Source organism: Propithecus coquereli, unplaced genomic scaffold (genome assembly GCF_000956105.1).
Source record: "Propithecus coquereli isolate 6110/MARCELLA unplaced genomic scaffold, Pcoq_1.0 Scaffold39, whole genome shotgun sequence".
In the NCBI taxonomy this organism is placed as follows: Eukaryota; Metazoa; Chordata; class Mammalia; order Primates; family Indriidae; genus Propithecus; species Propithecus coquereli.
In genome coordinates this window covers 1,584,546-1,602,342 of record NW_012149618.1, presented here as the reverse complement: position 1 = coordinate 1,602,342, position 17,797 = coordinate 1,584,546, and positions in this window count along the sequence as shown.

Below are 17,797 nucleotides of genomic sequence, written 5' to 3'. Positions count from 1 at the left end.
CACACGTAGAGCTTTGATAGTATATAATGACTTTGAAAACTACACCCTAGAGAAACAAGCTCAGTAAACACTTAGTCTGCCTTCCTGAGACCAAACAGCTTGAGAACCTTGCTCTGCACCGCTCTGGGTTACACGGTATTTTATGGAGCCGACTCCAGGCCCCTCAGTGATCGCCACTCTAGCATTAATCCAGTTCCAAAGTTTCTCTGAGACTTGTGATGAGTACCACTGTGGTCAGTCAGGGGAGTAAAGACACCGGCCGTATATTCTTAGATTCATCCACATTTACCTGAGTGTTTCTGTGTCGCTGCTTTGACACAAAGGTGAGCCAAGAGACCTGCATCTAGGTTCCTGCCCTTCGCCTTCTTGTCCCCAGATCCTACTCTGATGGAAGGGCTTTCTTCCCCATGTGTGGCAGGAACCTGTGCTTCCTGCTCTCTCTGGTTGATTCTATGGTCAGTTCTCTAAGAAGCTTTGTTTCTTTTTATGTAGAAACTCAGCTTTAGGATTTCTAAGAAATACCTCTTTCTCAAAAAAGCCTGGCTCTCAAGACTATTGTCTCAGTATGGACGTTAAAAAGTCCAGTTTGAAGCGCAAAGCTGAGCCATAACTTCTCTGTTTCAGCCGGTGTCCCTCCGTCTCTTTCCTGGCACAATAAGCTTCAACCTCATTGTCTGAATGAAAGGCTTGGCAGGGTGGGGGTTGAATTACTGAGAAAGGACAGTATATGACTGTCTCATAATTGGACTGCAGGTCTTAATGAGGTCGAAGGAAAAGTTGAAAACACTGAGAGCCGTGGTGTTCACCGGCAAGTCCATGTGTATGTTGTAACTGGAATTTTATGATGGATGAGTTGGAGGAAAAACCTCGTTTGACCTTCCTTTTTCTCCATAGTAGGTGTTTAGTTAATATCCATTGAATTAAATACAATTGCAATTTTAAAGTTCTTTTACATTTGAGAGGTGGAGAAACAGGACAAACAAAAAGGACAAGGACGTTTCTTTAAAAAGTCCTCTCAGAGAGGGAAAAGTTAAATACTTTAATGACAAATTATATTTAAATTATTAAATTCAAAAACTTATAGCTGAATGGATAAACAAAGGCATATCAGTGTTATATACTCTAAGTGTCCCTGTTGAGAATGGAAAGAAATGCTCTTCTAAACATTACCTCTTCCCAATTTATTTGAAATATGTATATTTAGAGAATTCAGTATACACTGGCTATGGTCTTAGTGTCCTCCAAAATTCATGTGTTGGAAACTTAATCCCCAGTGCAGCGGCGTTGGGAGGTGAGACCGTTAGATGTGTTTAGGTCAGGAAGGTGGAGCCCTCATAAACACGTTAATGCTGCTTTATTATGAAAAGAGCTGAGGGCCTGGGCTTGCTCTCTCTCGCCCTTCTGCCTTCCGCCATGTGAGGGCGCAGCAAGAAGGCGCCTTGATCTTGGACTTCCCAGATGCCGGAACTATGAGAAACAAATTTCTGATCTTTATAAACTACCCCGTCTCGGGTATTTTGTTACAGCATCACAGAATGGACTAAGGCAACACGGTATCTCATCTGTTTGCTGAATCAATATTTCTCTATTTTAATATTTTAATTCCAATAGTAATGTTAGCATTAAATATTGAGTATTAACCATGTGCTTGAGGATTGGAAACAGTGGTCTAGAGAGGTGTAAGAAAGAGAAGACGATGACAAAATTTCTTTATAAATGTGACAGAACCTCACATGTCAAGGTTAGGCGGGCACTGGCCCTTTGAGAAGGGGAAATCGAGGCATTTCTGTGATTTATGGTAACCCACCTACATTTGTATCAATTCAGAAAGCAGTTTATAAAAGTTATCACATTTCACCTCATCATTCTCCTGCGAGGTAGAGATTATCATGCTAATGGAACACATAAAACACTAAATCTCAGAGATCAAGGGTCCCCAGTCACACAGCTGCTCAGCGGCAGAGTTGGGGGTTGAACCCCATTTCCCGAATCTTGGACACAAGCTAAGCTGCCCCACTCTCACCTCCCCTCTGAGAAGGGGAGGGTGCGCGCCGCGGTGCCTCTGGCCAGCGGGCTCCGCATCGCTGCCTTCCTGGCACTGTCGTCTACCAGGGAGGGACCCAAGGCTCCTCCAGGGGAAAGAACGCTCTGCCATTCGACTAAATATACTTCGGGAGAGGCAGCACCTCATTTGGACTAATTATCCTGTCTCCCATGAGAAGAACAAAGAGTGAAGAATTTTCAAGCCTCATCATTTCCATTCCTCTCACTAACGTGCGCTTCTGCGTAATCGGCCTGACCCCGGGGCCTGGAGATAAACGTTAAGAAAGCAGACTCTCTGGCCGACTGGGAAATGTCTGGGCTGCTGAGGAAGACCACGGCGATGACTCCGCTCTGACCTGCAGCACAGCGACTCCCTTAGAATCGGAGGGAGACTGGCCTGGTGAGAGATCCCTCAATCCTAGAAATGCCCAGATCAGAGACAGGGAACAAAGACCATCGGTGAACAACCCAGCTGACATTCGACTGCATAATGTACTGATAACCCATTTTATAAAGTCTTTCTTATTCTTCCATCTAAAAACACCGAGTGCATGCTATGTACGTGGGGGTAGTTTGTTAAATAGCATGTTTTAAGAAAGCCAAAAGAAACTTTCACTGGATCCCTAAGAGTTGAACGCAAAGCGAGAGAGAAACTCAAGAGAAGGAAAGGTGCTGTGGTCGAGACATGTGCTGTCGCCATTAAGGTTTGGGATAAAAGAGTTTCGTTATTGAAGGCCGATATGTCAGCGGCACGTTTGAGCAATAAAATATTGTTTCGGGGAGCTTTTATTAAATTCTTGTTTATATTAGTGAAGTGCTATAGAACACGTGGCATCAGCCAGTAACAAGATTTTTTAAAAAGAAGAATGATGCTCAATACAGCTAACCACAAGTGTTACAAACGATTCTCATTAACTTGTTACTTTCCGTTGTGGATGACTGTATTATACAAGCATAACATCTGCAGGTGGGCTCAGAAATTGTTGTATCTGTAATATATTATAATAAGAATCTGTTATGGCACATTCGACATCTGCAACAAGTTCCAAGTAAAAGATCGTACTGGAAAAAAATGTTTTGCACGTTTCAGATCAGATGTTGCACGTTTTAAAATCAAATCCCATTTCTGAGAAAAGGGATGTAGCTTGTTATGCCAGTGGGGCACAAAATACAGACTTCAGAGAGTTCATGTCACAGTTTGAATCATCATCCAACCAAAGAGTGGAGACATGATTCATACATCTTGTGTCTGGTACTAAACAGTAGATATCTGAGCTTCATCAACGACAACAGTCCACAGTTACTGCTAACGCCCTGCGGTAAGGAGAATGAGCATGACATCTGGCTTCCCTTCAGAGGGGGCGGCTGCTTCAAGCCAGGGTTCTGCTTCAGAACCCAGCTGTGAGACGGGAGCTGCCACTCTACTCAGAAGCTGGAGGAGAGGGAAGTAGGCTAGAATCCTGTGCAGTGTTTCTGGAAAGCAGTGTTGGAGGCAAAGAAATAAGTTGAGATGGGAGAATGCTTGAAGCCAAGGTTAGGACTGGCCGTTTTCATTCTTTTCTGTGTTGGTTAGCTCCTCTCAATCTCTCTCTCTGTCTCTCTCTCTCTCTCTCTCTCTCTCTTTCCTCTCTCTCTGTCCCCTCCCTGACCTCATTTCATGCTGCCTTATTCTTCCTCATCCTCCACTTTGTCCAAAATCTGCTTGCTGTGCTGCACATAGGCGAGAAAGCAGCAGATCCAAACCCAGTCACTCTGGAAGTCTGGGTTGCCCCAAAGACCAAATGGGATTAATTATGCCCAAACAAGATTTTAAAACACTTTAAAAAGAAAGAAAGCCAAATGGCCTGAAAACTTGGGTTCACTGACCTTGAGATGATTTGGCTCATTTGCATATCTTTGTAGGGTTTTCAGAGGGTAGAAAAAAGGTAAGGTCTTTTCCAGGAGCTTTTTGTTTAAACAACTTATTTATATAAGAGAGCCGGTTAAATAGAACCCTCACCAAATGAGTGAAGTTAGAGTGCTGAGACTCTGACACAGAGGCTCCCAGCTCAATTCTCTCTCCCCTGAGAGGAGCGTGTTTCTGAGTCCAGAAATTAGAAGAGCTTCATTCATTCTGTCCTCTGGAACACGGGCAAGTGTCATAGAACACAGAATACAAGGGCCAGTTTTTCTAAGACTTTTAAGGATGAAATGTGTTTCTCTCCTTTTGCAGCCGAAAATAAATGACCGTGGTCTAAGGTACCTTCTAGACCATAGTTTTTAAACCTTGGCACTACTAAAATTTTGTGGGTCTTTGTTGTCGGGGCTGTCCTGGGCATTATAGGATGTTTAGCAGCTTCCCTGGCCTCTACCCAGTGGATGCCAGGAGCACGCACATACACACAAGTTACGATGACAAAAGCCTTCTCCAGACACTGCCCAATGGAGATAAAATTGGTCCCTGTTGGGGCCGGGCGCGGTGGCTCACGCCTGTAATCCTAGCACTCTGGGAGGCCGAGGCGGGCGGATTGTTTGAGCTCAGGAGTTCGAGACCAGCCTGAGCAAGAGCGAGACCCCGTCTCTACTAAAATTAGAAAGAAATTAAACGGCCAACTAAAAATATATAGAAAAAATTAGCCGGGCATGGTGGCGCATGCCTGTAGTCCCAGCTACTCGGGAGGCTGAGGCAGAAGGATCGCTTGAGCCCAGGAGTCTAAGGTTGCTGTGAGCTAGGCTGACGCCAGGGCACTCACTCTAGCCCAGGCAACAGAGCAAGACTCTGTCTCAAAAAAAAAAAAAAAAATTGGTCCCTGTTGAGAATCAATGCGTTAGAGAAGGGGATGGAATATTCTGTTCCAAAATATACATATAAGAACTTAGGTGTTTAGGGAAAGATGATGTTTTAGGAAAAATATAACCTTCATAGCTTCCGGTGTACTGCTCCAAGCTGTTATTTCTGCTAAACTGTATTCTTCAAAATGGCAGGAACAACATGTATCTTATTTACCACTACAGTCATAAGACCCAGTATAGTGCCCAGGACATAGCAGGTGCTTTAAAAAATTTGTGGAATTATTACTATTTAATGAGCAAATACCGTATGCCAAACACTAGGACACATTCATATATCATACCTAATCCTTACGCCACTAATAGGAGAGGCATTAAAGTAAAACTCTTCAATAAAGCAAATTCACATATAATGTAATTGTCATTTGATTCCCAGTTCGATTCCTTTCTGCAGCTTCTGTGAGAATGGGCTGAAGTTCCTACAATGGGGGTGGAGGGGCCACAATCCCTTTGGGGAAGTGGGGACACAGAGAGTGAGTCCCCATGTCCTCAGTATTTGCTCAGCCAAATTTCCCTGAATCCAAAAGACACGATGGGTACAAGATAACTAGGAGATTGCTGGAATTATTGCTGCTGTCCTAGGAACTTTACCCTGCCACAGGGCCCCTACTTGTCCCCATCAATATTTAAACCAGAATAAACAAAGCCCAGGTGGCTCATACCAAACCACAGCTGAGACCAGAAAGGATTTGGCTCACTGCCAGAACCCTGGAACTCCAGGTCATTTCATTAATTTCTCAATAATGCACCCTTGTGTTTTGCAAGATTTACCTCTTCGGCCCCACTCATCACCTGTGGGGGGGGTTACTGTGTCATTCCATGGTGCAAATGAGGAAACTGAGGCCCTCTGAGGTTGTATGACTTGTTCAAATCACAAAGCTCCTATGTGGTAACCGAAGATTGGAAGCACACAAGGTTGGGCTGACTCCGTACTCTTCCCACACACATCTTCCCGACTGCGGCTGGTGATTGCCATTCCTGCATCCACGTGTTCTAATTTCCTGAATGGTTTTGAGTGGGGGGATCATATTCTCTATTGTGTGGGCTTGGGAAGGGCAGATGAACAGGACCTGGTTTGGAGCCAACAGCCTCAAGGCTATGCCAAGCTAGTGTGCAGCAGGAATACCAGGATGAGCCGCAGGCAGGACTGGACTGGCCCGGTGGGAACAGGCAGAGACCAAACATGCAGCATCTATTATGGGCTTGAACGAGATGAGGCAGAACCCAGTATTTGGCACTTCTCACTGCCCTTGCTGTAGACAAGGGCCACTGAGTGAATCGCTGCCTCCCGAAGAGACCTGAGCAGGACACCTGCCATCAGATAAGCCAGGGCTCCTGGCCAGCTGCCCAGACCCCCCTGGGGGAAGGTGTAGTTGACGAGTGTGTCTGTTAAATTGCACACACATACACATGTTTGTGGGGCAGAAAGCTAGCTGGGTACAGGAGTTAGCCAGTGTTCCTTACACGTATTTTTTGTCTTGTAGGGCTCTTTCATTCTTTAAAAAATGTTATGCTTTGGGCAGTTGTGTGGCCTCCAATCTGGTTGTTGGTATGAGTCAGGGAGTGGTGTCAGACAGTATAGACCAGGAGTCCAGCTGGTTAGGGAAACTGAGCACGGAACCAATTTTGGCAGAGATGGTTGAAACCAAGATGCTTTAGTTCAGAGAGGAGCCACGGGGCACAGTGACACCCTTTCCCTTAACCGGGAACACCACTGCAGGGAGGAAGCCAGGTTGGCTTTGGGAAATGTAAAACGAACCAAGAGAAAAAGAACAGAAACAAAGTCCAAATAAGCAGGTGGTGTCAGCCCTCATGCCCCCCACCGCAGCAGTGAGCCTAGGCGGGTGGTTCTTCCTGGAGAGGTGAGAAGTCCTCCTTGATGTGGAGAGATCAGGGTGGCAGGTGGCAATGACATGGGATGGAGTTCACCTCACCCACCCATCTAGGTAAACTGTTGTTTTAGACAGAGGGGATACGCTGGCCTACAGGATGCAAATCTATGTACTCATAACCTTCACGTTAAACTATGTTCTTAATTCTGTAGGGAAAATGATGTATGAACAATTGTACCTATTACATCCCTTCCCTTCATAATGCAAACTTGTGTCATATTACATATTAAAGTGATTTTTCTTTATCATTAATAATCAAACTCTTGATGCAGAGGAACTCAAGTGCTAGGTCCTTCATTCTCTTTTCTTTTTTAATGCATGGAGAGTTAGTAGTATACACTTTTTAAAAAATGTATCCAGATATTTATTGAGCATCCTCTATGTTCTAGGCTTTGTTCAAGACCCTAGGGACATAAGACACTGAGGTTCCTGCTCTCATAGCATTGACATTCTGTCCCCCTGTATGTTTCTTTGGTGGGAAAAAAACATACATGTAAAGAAATAAGATAATTCCCAATAGGGATACGCATATCGTTGGAATTAACTAACACGGTGTAATACAATTTCCTGAATTATTGCATTTATTGGTCTATATAATATTCTGAATTACAAATGATGTTCTCCCTATCCCTCTGTGTCCTCGACAGAGCACGAGCCTGTTTGCATGCATTCCTTTTTTCGGCAGTGGCACTTAGCTCTTAAGCTATTATGTTTTCAATGGACTGGTTTTCTGGTCATATCTTTTTCAGCAATGTTAAATGATTCAATGAGTCAGTTGTGTCATTGATTTGCTGCAACTGTTGAATCTAGAGATACCAGACAAGAGCTTTTTGGGTGGGCAGGCTTTTTCGTTATAGCAAAAGACTTTCACCTTAAGTACATTGTGATAGGCTGAAAAATGGCCCCCCATAGAAGGCTGTGTCCTCATCCCTGGAACTGAATGTTGCCTTATATGACAAAAGGCAAAAGGAACTTTGCAGGTATGATGAAGTTAAAGATCTTGAGATGTGGGCATCCTGGCTTATCTGTGTGGGCCCAATGTAACCATAAGGGTCCTCACAGGAGGGAGTCAGGGGATTACAGCAGGGAGAGGTGATACAATGGTGGAAGAAGAGCAGGGACAGCGGTGTGACATGAGGCCCCAGGCCAAGGAACAAGGACAGCCTCTCTAGAACTGGAAGAAGCCATGGATTCTCCCCTGGAGCTTCCAGAGGAGGAATCAGCCCTGCAGACACCTTGATCTTAGCCCTGTAAAACTCATTTTGGATTTCTGACCTCTAGAACTGTTACAGAATAATTTTATGTTGTTTTAAGCTACTAAATTTTGGTATTTTGTTACAGCATCAATAGGAAACTAATACACGTGTGTTTTTATCTATACCAGCGGTCAACCAACCTTTTTGGCACCAGCGACCGGTTTTATGGAAGACAATTTTTCCACGGATGGGAGTGGGGGGGATGGTTTCAGGATGATTCAAGCGCGTTACATTTATTGTGCAGTCAAACCGCTCTGCTAATGATAATCTGGATTTGCAGCCGCTCCCCAGCACTAGCATCACCGCCTCAGCTCCACCTCAGATCATCAGGCATTGGATTCTCATAAGGAACCTAGATCCCTCGCACGCGCAGTTTACAGTAGGATTCGCTCCTATGAGAATCTAATGCCGCTGCTGATGTGATGGGAGGCGGAGCTCAGGCGGTGATGTGGGCGATGGGGAACGGCTGCAAATACAGATGACGCTTTGCTCGCTTGCTTGCCCGCCGCTCACCTCCTGCTGTGTGGCCCAGTTCCTAACAGGCCACGGACTGGTACCAGTCCACGGCCCGGGGGTCGGGGACCGCAGATCTAGACTTCACAATAGGAAAACACAGGATTCTTTGCGGTTCCATCTCGTTGCTGAACAGATCCAAATTTGGGAAGCCAGAAAGAAAGATGGGGTTGTCTAGAAAAGGAAGGTCACGTAAGAGTAGGAATCTGACCTCTCCTTTCTCTCTAGCTGCACGCATTCTATTGTCTGCCTCCTGCCTGATTTTTAAGTCTCTCCTCAGGAAACGTAAAAGGAGCCCCCTCTTTCCCTCTCTGTGCTCCCAGCTGAAAGCCTCTGCGTTGAACTGGAAAGCTTAGGCTGATCTGGAAAGACCAGACTGCATAGTCCCAATATTTATTCCTAACAGTCCATTAAGGACTCTGTAACGGAGTAGATGAGTGAACGAAAACACAGGATTCAATCAGTCATCAAGCATTTATTGAGCACCTGCAGTTTCCCAAGCACTGTAGTGATACCAGAGAGCCAACGATAATTAAGCATATTCCCTGACCTTAAGGAAAGAAGATGTATCCACAATTAATTTTAAAATAATATATAAAATTCCATAATAGAAGGATCGAAACGTGCCAAGGATTAATTCTGACCAGCAGATCAGAGGTGGCTCCATATAAGAAATACCATCCGATCTGGGCTTTGAAGGATGAACAGGAATTTCACAGAGAAGGGGGGATCTGTGTTTCAGGCAGAGGAGAAACACTACGATGATGCCTTGCATAGTAGCCCGCGGGGAGGCATCCTCAGCTCCCTGCTTGCCTGCGGTGCCTCTGCCCCTCCTGTGGCTCCATTTAAAAAACGACATTAAGCTGCATGGAGAAAGAGTGTGGGTAGGAGTCAGGCACAAAGAACTGTGGAAATCAGAAATCAGTGATGTACAGTAAGGGACGATTTCCTCCTAGACATAGAATTACTGGCCTCAAATTAGCTGTCATTGAGCCTTCAAATCCACTATGTAAATCTTATTCCCTGTTTGCATACCACCCAATGCAATGATAGTTGAACATCTGTTTTCTTTATACGTGTGTGGAAACTACTGTATAACTGCTCAGAAATGCATTTGTAAAATTATGAATACAGGCTGGGTGCAGTAGCTCACTCCTGTAATCTCAGCACTTTGGGAGGCTGAGGTGGGAGGATTACTTGAGGCCAGGAGTTCAAGACCAGCCTGGGCAACATAGCAAGACCCTGTTTCTACAAAAAGTGAAAAAATTAGCCGGGCATGGTGGCACACGCCTGAAGTCCCGGCTACTTGGGACGCTGAGAATGGGGAGCCCAAGAGTGGGAAGCTGCAGTGAGCTGTGATTGGGCCACTGCACTCCAGCCTGAGCAACAGAATGAGACCCCGTCTCTTAAAAAATAGGATTATGAATACAAGAAATTTTACAGAAAAAAGGAATTTGATAGATGTCTAACTTGTATGTAGCATTCCAACTTTCTGACTTTTGTCAATACACATTTTATCAGATTGAAATTGGTGCAAACATGTTGTTTTCTGCTTTCTTAAAATTGTTGCAGGTGTGTTTTGAAGAGCCTGCTCCAACTAAGCCCCTGTTCTTCCAGAACCACGCCCCCTGCAGCCAGCCCGCCCTCTGAATCAGACCCCCCTACACAAGTCCTTAACCTGTAAATTCACGTAAACTGAGGGCAGCGATTAGCCATGGACCAGGAGCGCTGATGACCAAGCTGAGAAAAGGAAGATAACAGGACACGTGCGGAGGGAAGCAAAGGAGCCACAGATACTGTCCCGGTCCCTGTTCTCAGTCCTTCAAGAGACCCGGGTCTGTCTGTTGCTCTTGGGACCCTTAGGAAGCCCCTGTATCCTTACACTAATTTTTCCTTTCCTGGAAAAATTGAGCTCATTGGCTAGAATTCTGTCCTCAAAAGGAAGCAATCCCTAGCGAAGACAAATCACACTGTGTCAACACAGTCTCATCCTCATCGTTTTAAACAGCGAAGTGGCCGTTCCTTAATGTGAATGAGTCGCGGCTTGTTTCACAAACACTTGGGTCCTGTCCAGTGTTCGTGCTATTGATAGAGCCACAAAGAACACACATCACAGTTAGTTTTTCCTCCTTATAAAACGGGTGCTGAGTTTGGAGCTGTCACGTTGTTGCCAGACTCCTCTCCGGGTAAAGTGCCACCAGCCATGTTTCAGGGCATCTGTTATATTTTCCCACAGCTCCACCCAAACAGGGTTTTATTTTTACTTATTTTAGTTTGTGTAATGGCACCATAGAATTGTTTAATTGGCATTTTTAAATTGCTAATGAGGTTTTACGAGGATTAAACTAGATAATATATACAAAGACTTGGCACATTGTAAGCTATTATTAGTATTACTCTTAAAAGCTATTGAGTGCAAAATTAGACACTGTACTGACCTCATACAGTTGTGTTTTTCTTCTGTACTTGGGCTCAGTGGTTGTTTCTCTCTTTATTCATATGGTAGCTCCTTCCCTGTCTTAGCTGCCTCAGAGCTCAGTCCTCAGACCTCTTCTCTTTTCTATACTCACTCCCTCGGTGACTTCTGTAGCCTCCTGTCTTTAACACTACCTGCGGGATGGCCTCAAGTCCTTATGTCCAGCCTGGACCTCTCTCCTGCACCCCGACACACCTAACTGCCCACTGGACACCTCCCCTTGGAGGGGACCTCTCAAACGTAGCTGTCCACACTACACTGCTCCCCCCAAAAGTGCCCCTCCCACTGCCTTTCCGGCTCAGTGAGTGACGACGCCTTCTTCCAGGCGCCCAAGCCAAAATCCTTTGAGTATCCCCTTGACTCATCTTTTCCTCTCATACTCCGCATCCAGCCTCCAAATCCTTTAGGCACTGTCTTCAAAATATGTACTATACAAAATATTATCTTGAAAGTATACCAGCAACTTCCCTCCACCTCCACCCTAACCACGCTGACCAAGATACCATCATCTCCCCTGGATCTCTCACCTGCAAACCCTTGTAACTGGTCTTCCCACTTGTACACTTACCCAGCTTCAGAATTTCAGTTTTGACCTTGGATCTCCTCCTGACCATCAGAAGCCTGCTCTAGTCCTAGCTTCAGGGCGAGACATGACCACGTGCAGTAGACGAGGAGGACACCTTTAATTGAGAAGGAGAATGCTGTGGCCACAAGCTCCCTGCAGAATGTCCCTCGCATGCCTCTCCTTAAGTCAGTCACTGGCGAGAGGATGGGATCTTTGGACTGATTTAGCCCAATCAGGACTGCTGTTGAGCTGGGGGTGGGGTCATCTTCTCTGACAAGCAGACCTCTAAGCAAAACTGAGGCTGGTTGTTGGGGAAGAAATGGGGGTAGATGTTGGGTAAACACCCAGAGTCTGTCACAATGTTAGAAGTCAGGGAGTCAGTGAGAGAGTCCAGTTTCTTTTCTGGGCTGCTTAGTGTGGGTGGCCCTGGGCCCACAGATGTTGGCCATATACGAAGGAGCAGAGGTCTGCTCCTGGCCACGCAGGGAGAGGGATCTAGCAGGAAACTTGGGTGTCTTTCTGCCTACCAAGAGATTCCTACCTTTCTTGGGGTCCCTTTATTTCAGGTTACTGTATTAGTGTCCTAGAGCTGCCACGACAAATGATCACTCCAGCATGACCTCATCTTAACTAATTACATCTGCGATGATCCTATTTCCAAATCAAGTCACATTCTTAGGCACTGGGGGTTAAAACTTCAGGACTTCAACATATCTTCTGGGGGAACAGAATTCATTCCATAACACTTATGTTGAGAATATAAATTAGAACATAAATTTTCTTCTTCCTTTCCAATCTGGATGTTTTTCTTTTATTTTCTTGCCTAATTGTCCTGGCTAGAGCCTCCAGTGCAGTGTTCAATAGAAGTGGCAAGAGTGGACGTCCTTGTCTTGCTCCTGATCTTACGGGAAAGGCATTCAGTCTCTCACCATTAATCCTGATGTTAATTATGGGTTTTTCATAGATCCCCTTATCAGGTTGAAAAAATTCTTTTTTATTCCTAATTTGCTGTGAGTTTATCAATAATGGATGTTGTATTTTGTGTAATGCATTTTCTGCATCTATTGAGGTGATCGTGTGATTGTTATCCTTTATCCTATTGATGATGTCTTACATTAGTTGATTTTTGGAGGTTAAATCCACCTTGTATTCTTGGGATAAATCCCACTTGGTCATGGTGTATAATTATTCCAATATGCAGCTGAATTTGGTTTGCAGTATTTTGTTGAGGATTTTGTGTCCCTATGTCTAAGGGATAGTGATCTGTACTTCTTTTCTTGTGATATCTTTGTCTCATTTTGATATTAGGGTAATACTGGCCTCACAATGAATTGGAAAATCTTCATCCCTCTACTATTTCTTGGGAAAATTTCTGAAGAAATGGTATTAATTCTTCAGAAATTAACGTTTGGGAGAATTTACCAGTGAAGCCATCTGGGCTTGAGCTTTTCTTTGTGGGGTGTTTTTTGAGTACTAATTTAATCTCTTTACTTGTCATAGGTCTCTTTAGATTTTAATTTTTTTTTTTTTTGAGTCAGTCTTGGTAGTTTTGTCTTTCTAGGAATCTGTCCATTTCATCTGTTGTCTGATTGGTTGGCCTTCAGTTCACACTATTCCCTATGGTCCCTTCTATCTCAGCAAGGCCAGCAACCATGGCCCGCTTTCATTTCCGACTTTAGTAATTGGAGTCTTCTCTTTTTCTTGGTTAGTCTAGCTAAAAGTTTGTTAATTTTGTTGATCATTTTTAAAAAAAAAACAACATGTTCTTTAATTTTTTCAGTGTCTCTTGGATTGGGGAAAAAACTAATTTTTGGTTTAATTGATGTTTGTTGTTTTTCTATTCTGTCTTTTTTTCTATGCTTTATTTCATTAATCTCCACTCTAATCTTTATTATTTTCTTCCTCTTGCTTGTTTTGGGTTAAGTTTGCTCTTCTTTTCCCTGTTTTAAGGTAGAAGGTTAAGTTATTGATTTGAGATCTTTCTTCTTTTTTAGTAGAGGCATTTATAGCTATAAATTTCCCTCTAAGCACTGCACTAGCTACATCCCATACATTTTGGTATGTTGTGCTAAATTTTCTTTAGAAACTATTGTATGTTAAGACTTGACTTGATTTTATGTAGGTATTAGTAACTACAATTTTGATGATAAAAAATGTATGAAATGTGTTCCTCACCTTTAAGGAGTGAAGGTAACTAACTGAATAATTTAATAAAATAGTAGCCATGGATTAAGAATTATAATGTGTATAGAGTATACAGGTTTTATATATTAATTTTCTCTGTATCCAACAGGGCCAAACCTAGATCACACCTCCTGTCAGTTATACAAATTATAGACACTGTGCTTAGAAGGAAGTAGCCTCACTAGTCCTTATGACCTTCAGACTACTGTGTGAAATTTGCATTTTTCCCTTCAGCACATCCCTGTTTCAAGCTTTATCTGTAAATCAGCAACTTTTTCTTTAATTAGTCACTTCCATTTTTAAAGAAACTTTTTTTTTTTAAAGAAACAGAGTCTTGCTCTGTCTCCCAGGCTAGAGTGCGGTGGTATGATCATAGCTGACTGTAACCTCGAAATCCTGGGTTCAAGTGATCCTCCTGCCTCAGCCTCCTGAGTAGCTGGGACTACAGGTATGTCCATGCCTGGCTAATTTTTAAAAATAATTCTTAGTAGAGATGGGGTCTTGCTGTGTTGCCCAGGCTTACAGAACCATTTTAAAGACTCGTGAGTGGAATTAACTCAAAGATAGAGTATCTGTATCCTTACTTTCCCTACAGATTGGAAGAGCCAAAGGCTAAAAAGGGAAGCATTACAGGGAGCCTGCACCTCCAATTGTTTCCCTCTGAAAAGATGCTGTTCTTCACCTTCTCGCAACTCCTGCCCCCACTGTACCCAACATCACTGTGGCACTAACCCTCTTCCAGCCAAGCATTACCCTGCATATGCCATATTGGCCTCTCTTCTCCAACAAAATCCTTCAAATTTCTCCTCATGTTCTGGGAGCTGGCATTCTCTTGTACTGTCCTCTTCCCCCAAGGGAAGATGATTTTGCTGTCGAACTGAGTTCACTGTAGGAGACCTTGACATTCAGATTACTATTTCTCTGACTGCGTTTCCTTGCATAGCAACACCACTTGCTTATACAATTCCACCCACGAGTGGCCAGCCCTGGCATTCCCACCCTGTGGTATTCATAGGTTCTTCTCACAGCTCCCCTCCCTTCCCAGGCTGTGAGGGTAGTCGGGCACCTTCCAGACTCACTCCTCCCTCCATCCACATACAGGCAGAGGCTAGAATCTGCCATCTGGAGCACCGTATGGGACGAGGCTCGAATCAACTTGAAGTGTGGCTCAATCAGAAACTGTCCATGTACCAAGTCAGGTTTTGACCTATTCCTACCACATAGCCCAAACTTTGTCCCTGTCATCTTGTCAGTAGAGCATCTCCCAAGCCTGCTGCACTGCGGAGGGGACGCTCACCTTCACTCTCGTCTGCGTTGGGCCACCCGCAAGCTGCCGCACAGGTAGCCCAGGCTCTGGCTGCTGAGAACAGGCAATGGAGGCTGCCAGCCAGTGTACCTGTCGTAGACTTCACTGCGGAGTATTTTCTGACCTTTCAAAGTTGTTGAATACTGAGAAGTTACACAGGCGTACCTTGGAGATATGGCAGCTTTGGTTCCACACCCCAGTAAAGCAAATATCACAATAAAGCAAGTCACACAACTGTTTTTGGTTTCCCAGTGCATATAGAAGCTATGTTTATACTACACTGTAGTCTATTAAGTGTGCAATAGCATTGTCTCTAAAAATTATATACACACACCTTAATTTAAAATGCTTTATTGCTTAAAAAAATGCTAATGATCGTTTCAGCCTTCAGTGAGTTGTCATCTTTTTGCTAGTGGACGGTCCTGCCTGGATGTTGACGGTGCCTGGTCAGGGTGGTGGTTGCTGAAGGTTGGGGTGGCTGTGGTGATTCCTTACAATAGGACAGCAGTGAAGTTTGCCACATCAGTTGACTCTTCCTTTCGTGAAAGATTTCTCTGTCACATGCGATGCCGATTGACAGCGTTTTACCCACGGTAGAACGTCTTTCAAAATCGGAGTCAGTCCTCTCAAACCCTGCTGCTGCTTTATCAACTAAATTTATGTCATATTCTAAGTCCTCTGTTGTCATTTCAACAATTTTCACAGCATCTTCACCAGGAGTCGATTCCATCTCAAGAAACCACTTTCTTTGCTCATCCATAAGAAGCAACCCCTCAACTATTCAACTTTTATCACGAGATTGCGGAAATTCAGTCACACCTTCTCTTGCTATTTCCACCACATCTGCAGTTACTTCCTCCACTGAAGTTGTGAACCCCTCAAAGTCACCATGAGGGTTGGCATCAACTTCTTCCAAACCCACACTGATTTTGATGTTTCGCCCTGTTCCCATGAATCATGAATGTTTTTAATGGCATCTAGAATCGTGAGTCCTTTCCAGATGTTTTCAATTTACTTTGCCCAGATCCATTAGAGGAATCGCTGTCTATGGCAGCTGTAGCCTTCAAAATGTATCTCTTAAATAGTAAGACTTAAAAGTCAAAATTACTTCTTGATCCATGGGCTGTAGAATGGATGTTCTGTTAGCAGGCATGAAAACAACATTAATCTCCTTGTACATCTCCATCAGAGCTCTTGGGTGACCAGGTACATTGTCAATGAGCAGTAATATTTTGAAAGCAATATTTTTTCTGAGCAGCAGATCTGAACAATGGGCATAATATATTCAGTAAACCATGCTGCAAACAGATGTGCTGTCATTCAGGCTTTGTTGTTCTATTTATAGAGCACAGGCAGAGTATTCTTAAGGGCCTTAGGGTTTTTGGAATGGTGAATGAGCATTGGCTTCAACTTAAAGTCACCAGCTGCGTTAGCCCCTAACAAGAGAGTCAGCCTGTCCTGTGAAACTCTGTAGCCCGGTATTGATTTCTTCTCTCTAGCTGTGAAAGTCCTAGATGGCATTTTCTTCCAATATAAGACTGTCTCATCTACAGTGAAAATCTGGTGTTTAGTGTAGCTACCTTCATCAGTGATCTTAGCTAGATCTTCTGGATAACTTGCTGCAGCTTCTACATCAGCGCTTCTTGCTTCACCTTGTACTTTTATCTCATGGGGACGGCTTCTTTTCTTAAATCTAATGAACCAACCTCTGCTAGCTTCAAACTTTTCCTCTGCAGCTTCCTTGCTCCTCTTAGCTTTCACAGAACTAAAGAGAGTCAGGGCCTTGCTCTGGATTAGGCTTTGGTTTATGGGAATGTTGTGCCTGGTTTTATCTCCTATCCAGACCAGTAAGACTTTCTCCATATCAGCAATAAGTCTATTTTTCCTGCGTTCACTGGAGTAGCCCTTTCGATTTTCTTCAAGAACTTTTATTTTTCATTTACCATTTGGCTGTTTGGTGCAAGAGGACCAGCTTTCAGCCTATCTTGGCTTTCACCATGCCTACCTCGCTGAGCTTAATCATGTCTAGCTTTTGATTCTTCCTTTCACTTGAACATTAGAGGCCATTGTAGGGTTATTAATTGGCCTAATTTCAATACCTTTGTGTCTAAGGGAAGGGAGGCCCAAGGAGAGGGAGAGAGTTGGGGGAACGGTCAGTAAGTGGAGCAGCAGGACACACACAACATTTATCAGTTGCATTCACTGCCTTTTATATGGGATTATAAGTTCACGATGCCCCAAAGCAATTACAATGGTAACATCAAAGATCACTGATCACAGTTCACCATGACAGGTATAATAATGACGAAAAAGTTTGAAATATCATGAGAATTACCAAAATGTGACACAGAGTCATGAAGTGGGCACATGCTGTTGGAAAAATGACACTAATAGACTTGCTCGACGCAGGTTTGCCACAAACCTTCCATTTGTAAAAAACACAATTATCTGTGAAGCACAATAAAGCAAAGTCCAACAAAACAAGGTATACTTGTATACAGTTGTTATTGCAGGTTTCAGTACTGAGTTTGGGTTATCCTCTTGTAGTTCAGAGAAGCAAAGGGACAGCAGAAGGGTAGTTTTAATAACAGTAACACTGTAACACATTTTTAAAAAGTTTTATTTTATTTTATTTTTTTTGAGACAGAGTCTCCCTCTGTTGCCCGGGCTAGAGTGCCGTGGTGTCAGCCTAGCTCACAGCAACCTCAAATTCCTGGGCTCAAGCGATCCTCC